A 7,438-nucleotide genomic window follows, 5' to 3' on the forward strand; every position below is an offset into this window, starting at 1 on the left:
AGCCAATACATCACATTTTCATGTATAGGCAATGCCCACACCTTACTCTCCGTCCTACGACTTCTCAACACATTTGTTGTGTCATTCGCCAACAACGAGCTTGAAATGTGTTCGCTCTGATGAAACAGTAGTGATGGATCCTCAGGTCCATAGCATAACTGTTGTTCGGAACTTGCAGATGCCATCTACTTCAAAACATTCACCCATGCTTCAAATTTTTTTCATAACAACTCAACAATCAACAAGCTAACTAAATTGCAACTTAGGGGCACAATATATGCATAAAATCGCCCACCAAAAGGGGCACAATTACAAAAACTTAATCAATTGCTTCTACACATTCAATTATATGCATATGAAATACCCAAATTACGGAAAATCGACCAACAAATCCAACAATTTCATCATAAACCCTAATTTTGCTAAATTAAATCCATATGAAATACACAAATTACGGAAAGTCGTCCAAAAATTCCATCAATTTCATCATAACCCATAATTTCATCATAATCGCTACTTATATGCAACAAAACAACACAAAAATACCAAAAATCCATCAATTTAATCAAAAACCCTACTTTTACTAAATAACGGAAAACCTGCCCAAATTAAACATTAAAGGATGTATTTAGCCAAATTGAAGAACAATTACCGGAAAATGGTTGCAAAATGGTGGTAATTCGCCGGATTTTGCTCGGATTCGTCGGAAATCGCCTGCCTCGCCTCTTTCGTCGCGTTTCTGCCTGATTCTGCCTTCTGCCCGTTTTAAAACTCAACCAACGACGCATAAGTATTATGCGTCGATAACTAAAGACGCATAAGAGTTATGCGTCGCTATTAAACGACGCATAAGTATTATGCGTCTCTAATAAACGACGCATAAGTGTTATGCGTCTCTAATAAACGACGCACAATGGTTATGCGTCATTAACTAACGACGCACAATGATTATGCGTCATTAACTAACGACGCACAATGATTATGCGTCGTTTAATAGCGACGCATAAGGATTATGCGTCTTTTTGTTAGTGACGCATAAGAGTTATGCGTCACTCCCTGAGGCGGAATACGACTAATGCTCTTCATTAAAATGGAATTCCATTAAAATCCTTTACCAAAAAAAGAATTGATCCTCTTTTCAATTACCATCAATTTGTTTGTGCATTGCTCATATGCTCAAGACTTGGCCTCTTAGCTTTCTCTCACCTAAAGATAGAGTTTGTATATTATAAATCGAGGGCACTTCATATAGTCCATGAAAAACGAGGTTTGCACTTTATAAATACTTGAACTCAGGAAGATCATGTTTCAAAGATCTGAACTGTAAAAACTAAAAATTCATGACAACGGTGTCTGAACTAATAATTTTGCCCCTAAACCTATTCAGGCATATAAGTACTTTATCTCTTTCATCACAATAGTTTCTCTTCTAAGGGCGGGATCCCTGTTGTGGAGGAGTGCACAGCAGGGGTACTGTCTCTCACACCCCATTATTTTATAATTAAAAAATTAATTGTATTTGATGAATAATATATTGAGGTGTGAGGGATAGCACCTTGCTGTGCACTCCTCTACAGCCGGGATCCCATTCCATCTTCTAATTTCATTTATAAGTTTTTAGTTATTTTCTTTTCAACTATACACTGAGGCGGTTTTATACTTTTATTTCATATTTTTTAAAATGTGGCTAAAATTGGAGATTGATTGAATATTTGTATCAGTACTCCATAATTATATGACGCTTTTTTCCCATTATCTAAATAAGAAGCTTGACTCTATTGCATAGAAAATGCAATGAAAATCGTACTTAAATAAATTGAAAAAGTTTATATACGACTAAATATTTTAATAACATGAAGCATATTATTCTAACCAGGTTTTTAAAGGCCTAGTAGGCCCAAAAGTTAATATCTGTAGTTTTTTTTGGATTTTAGGCGACTTAGATTTCAGTTTTCGTCAGAGGCCCATTTTTATCGAAAAAGTGGTTTTGAGTTGTACCTTAATTAGAAAGAAATTTTATGCTATTATTTACATACTTAACAAATTATCCACATAATATATTGATCGAATTTGAAAACTTGCACTTGTAAATTCTAACACCGTTACTCTTCAAAAAATGAATTCTCAATATCTAAACAAAAGAATAATAATGCCAAAAGCTCATATTATAAAGGATCGCAACAAAAGAATAACACAGTAATGCCAAAAGGTCATATTATAGAGGTTTGCAATAAAAGAACCAATTCCATTGACTCTAAAATCCCAGATGATGGTGGAAAAATGTAGGGGTGAGAAAAAAATCGAAAACTGAATATCCGAACCAAACCAAATCGAAATTTTGGAATTCGGTTCGATTTTTTCGATTTTTCTGTTCGGTTCGGTTTTAAAAATACAAAAAATTCAGTTTTTCAGTTAGGTTCGGGTGAAAGGAAAAAAAAAACTAAAAACCGAATTATATTTTAAATGGAATATTATATATATTTATTCTTTTAATTAATATTATCTATATATATATATTTATTTATATTCTATTAGTATACATAAATAAAATATTATATATATATGTATATATATATTAATATATACTCCATATTTTTTTCGGTTTTTCAGCATTTTTAAAAATTTTGATTTTTCGGGTTTGGTTCGATTTGGGTTTTGAACTAAATTCGGTTTTTCGGTTTTAGTTCGGTTTAGATAAAAAATTAAACCGAAACCCGAATGCTCACCCTAGAAAAATGGAGACACAGGATGAGGCTGCTCAAGACATGTGTGATTCACCTAGTGGACTATCAGTAGGGAGTCGAACTGTTAGCTAAAAATATTAGAGGGTTTAAAAGCTCAGAATTTTTTTGTCGTGTGAAATACATGAAATTGATAAGCATATTTTGATGTATTCATTCAGTGAAGGCCTTACCAAATGACCGAAAACTGAAGAATGTTTCGAATTTCTCTCATCCGACACGGATATGCCCGGTGCTTGTTACAACGACGACGCATAACTAGGGTTACTGAGTGCTTTGATTTTTTGGGTTGAATTGGAATGTGGGTGATGAGTCTCGTTCTCGGCCTTGGTTACTGATCAGTTTAAGGTGCTTTATTGGATAATATCTGCAAAATAGTTGTTAAAGTGTGCAGGTTGAAGTACTAAATCAGGAGGAAAGATTCAGAAAGAATTCGAGTGAAAAAGCTACGAAAAGTGTGCAAACTGGTTAGTATGAGCAGAAAATACGCAAACTGGTCAGGATGGATGCTACAGAACTGGACACGAGAAGGAAGGACTTGCTTGGAATAATCACCTATCTAAAGAAGGGCAAAATTGTCATTCCACATGAAGAGAAAGCCCTAGAAATTAGGGCAAGCCACCCTATAAATAGGAGCTGAACATAAAGAAAAGAGGGGAATTTTGACACCACTTCACTTAGGACTTATCATCACTACTACATCACTTTTGAGGAGAATAGCTCCACTAGCTCTTAGTTCCATCTAAATCCAGCAGCCTGACTTGAAGATTCCGGCCACCTGCCGGCGAGAAGCATCATGCCTGATTCATTCCAGCCGCCGTAGTTCCAGAAATTCCTCTAGTTTCAGTTTCCGATGAGCCAAACAATCTTTTACTTGCTTTGTTTTTAAGATTTCTTAGTTTAAGTACTTGTTTTTGCATGCCTTTGACTTGGATTCCAGTAGCTACTTAGTTGGAATATCTTTTGGGTGATAATCTTGAATGCAATGAAGTTTATTGTGGTTTTATTTTGTGTTTCAGCTTGCTTATTATCTCTTTATGCCTAGTAGCTAGATCTGATAGTTTTACATTGATTTCTGTTGTTTAAGTGCTTGAATCTGCTTTGTTTAGTTAGATCTAGTTTTTCCTCAAGTGCTTACAAGTTTTAATCGATTTATGTTTCTAAAAAATGCATGGAATTCGTTTCTGCTTGTTTCTGTCACCCTGTCCCGCTGACCAGTTTGCGTAGATCTCAGTTTTCTTAGCTTTCGTTCTTGATTTCAAGTTAAATATTGCATTCACGAATTTTCAAGCTTGAGCATTCATCAATGGAGTTTGTCAGATCTTGTTAGTTTAGCTTGGTGAAGAAGAAAATGTCACAATCAAAGAATGGGACCACTTGTGTTGCTTTTGTTGCTTTATGCTTTTGTACTTGCACTTTTTCTGCTTTTCTGCACACCCCGTAGACAGTCTGTCAGCATGTCCTTTAATTCCCTTTACCTTTTGTCTAGCCATTTCTAGTAAGTTTCGTCTAGTAGCTTCTCACATGCACACTCGCACCCTAGTTTACACACGCATTTTAATTTCTTTTAGCATGCAGCATTTAGAGCCCACCCTGGCCTACTGGTCAGGAGGGGTATAGGTTCCATTTCATTTTCCGACTAGGTAAAACTCAACCCCAAAAAAAAGTGTGGTAGCTAACCAACTGCTCCCAGAATGTCATCGCAAGTGTATCTCGCCTACATCCATCTCTGTGGGATTCGACCCTTACTCCACTATACTAGCCAGTAGAAGTAGGTTGAGGTATTTTTTGTTGATAGGTGTCACGACCGCATTTTCTAAGGATAGAAAACACGGTTGATCGCGACTAGGGGAAGGGTTAAAGAATCGGGGAAGAAAGGGGAAAACAACACAAATCGACCATAGCTCCAAACAAATGTGAAAAGCTCGAAATAAAATCAGAGTTTTGAACAAAATAGACTTGAGTCTTTTCAGATGCACAACAGAAGCAAATGAACGCGGTTCCATGTATGAAGACATGAACCTCCGAGAGTCAAAATCTGACTGAATTAAATGTCTTGTCTCAATAGCACTTCCTCCACCACTTCGCTGCTCAACCTGCACATTTAGAAATATATGCAGGGCTGAGTACAAAAAGTACTCAGTGAACACATTGTCGAAAATTACACATATACATTTGAAAATATTGTCAAGCCATCATCACAGTAACACTCGGGGGTGTTATTGAAAAAGCCCCGAGCTTATTAAATATATTCACATTGGACTGCAGTCCCTTTTTCCTGTACTTTAGCCATATCTGATCACATTGTGCCGTCGAGATGGTGTTCTCGCACGGTCACCTTCTCTGCCCATCATGTCAGAGGTATTCTTGTGCCGGGAAGGTGGCCACCTTCCTCGGTCACCTGCTCTGCCCAACATGTCAGAGGTAGCTTGTGTACACTAGTCCGAGCGGGGACACCACCCTCACTGGGACCCGAATTCGACTTATATCATCATTCATAATTCCTTTGGCCTTAGCCAAACAGATAGGCATCATACAAAAATATTTATGGCAAGACAACATCTTTAAGAATCACGAACATGCGCTCGTGTTTTCATAAAATACGATTTGTATTTTTAGTATAGGAAAGCTCACCTTGTTCGCTTAAAACTCTTTAACTTGAATTTTTCTGACTCCACCCTTAACTCACGGAGATAGCCTTTTGAAAACAAACAACGTACTAATAAGACTCGATAAATTCACATACTCAGGAATGCATGCCCTACTTTATTTCTTTTATCATTTGTTCACCGTTAGAAAATTTTAGAAACTTGCATATTAATTAAATTGGGAAAATTAATTAATAGCACTTCTTTATTAAACTTAATTATTTCTGTGACTTGAGAACGTCGTCTCCCTCTTTCTTCCCATTTCCTTAACGGCCGCCCGAGGCGTCGCGGGGTGATGCCGGTCGGCCCTTAGCATTTCCAACTTTAACATCTTCCATCTTTGAAATTTTAATACTTTATTCGGGAATTATTTAAATGAGCTCCAACTCAATTCCTTATTTAATTTTACTCCAACAATATTAAATTTCCAAGTCTACTAGTTTAATTAGGTAGCCCAAAAACCAACAAAATCTCTCGGCCCAAAGCAAATTAATTATTAGGCCCCAAATCCTTAAATCCAAATTCCTTCATTTAAAAGGGACAAGCCCAAATTTCTTTATTCTTCCATTGGACTCTCTTTTTCTTTTAATCCAACATGGCCCAATTCTAAAGCCAATGAGTCAAATACTCCTTCCACTCCCATCGGTACATCTCCAGAATGTTTCCCCAAATTTCTTAAATCTTTCAAAAAAAAAATTAGTGAATTAGTGAAGGAGCAGCGATTTCCTCTCTTCTTCTCCGACGAAATCGCGTTACAGTCGGCTCGCTCTCCACCGATTATTGTCACCGGCGTCGAGTCCTTTCTCCTGACGAGGCTTCCGACAGAGAAGGTGTCGCTCCCTGCCTCCCTGCGAAGTTACCGATAGGAAGGAGGCGTCTTCTCCCTTCCACGACGTCGATACCGACCGCCGCTGCCTCCAACTCCTCACCGCCGATCCTCCGTCGCACGCCGTCGCTGCTGGTGGCCGTCGTCCAGCCACCGTCTCGGCTGTCTGAAGTCAGCCGCTGCTGCTGCCGCTGAACAGAGCCGGGCTGTTTGTTCGCCCCTGCTCCGTCGGTGGTCGTGCAGCCCCGAAACATCACCGCAGCCCCCGATTCGTCCCGAAACCAATCCAAACCACCCCGCAAGGTAAGTCCCTTTTACAAATTATTTTCTTTCGCAGTGGGTGTTCGATCAATTATGCTCAAATAATTGTGTTATGTGTGGGAAAGGTGGATGATGATATGCTGTGAAACAATTGCTAAAAGTTCATGCTTTAGAATTGAGTAAAAGATATACCTCCGTGAGTAGGATGTTGTGGAGTTCACAAGGCTGAAAAGGGAGGTTCTTGAAGTTGGAAAATTTCAATTTCACAGTTAGGATTGATCTAGGAATTTGGCACCCTTCGAAGTCTGCCGTGGATTTCAAAAGAAAAGATCTCCCTGAATTCTTGTTGCGGCTCGTTGCAGTGATAGGGAAGGGAATGGATCATCTTTTGTCTCTTTTTTTTTATTTTTAAGATGAATAAACTTTGGTGAAAAGATGAGGCGGTGGAAGGGTGAGGCGGTGATGATATTTAAGTGTGAGGAAAAGCAAGTGGCCTGACATAATCCTATCTCAAATATTCTTCTTTATCTGGAGAATGATTTCCTTCTCTAATTAAATGCAGCATTTAATGCTGTGTCAGAAAATAATTAAGCCCAAGGGATCTGCATTCCTTTTTATTTATTAATATATATTTTTATTTTTTTATTAATTGATTATTTATTTATTCATTTATTTAATTTGGTGTAGGTATAATCGGTTCAAGTTCGTGGTTGTCCGTGTTGAAGTATCCGATTTTATTAGAACGTAGGATGTATTAAATTTTGTTGGACTTTTGTTGGATGTATCAGACATTAAAATTTTAAATTTTGGGGTCTTATTTATTTGTTCACTTCCCTATCGTCAAACAAACAACAATAACAATCTATCGTAGCTCGGATTTAAACGCCTAAAAATTACTTATACAGATAATCAAGCTAATAATACCGTTTCTAATAATATCGGTTTTGCGGGTCGTTACAATA

This window comes from Salvia splendens, chromosome 1 (genome assembly GCF_004379255.2).
Source record: "Salvia splendens isolate huo1 chromosome 1, SspV2, whole genome shotgun sequence".
Classification (NCBI taxonomy): Eukaryota; Viridiplantae; Streptophyta; class Magnoliopsida; order Lamiales; family Lamiaceae; genus Salvia; species Salvia splendens.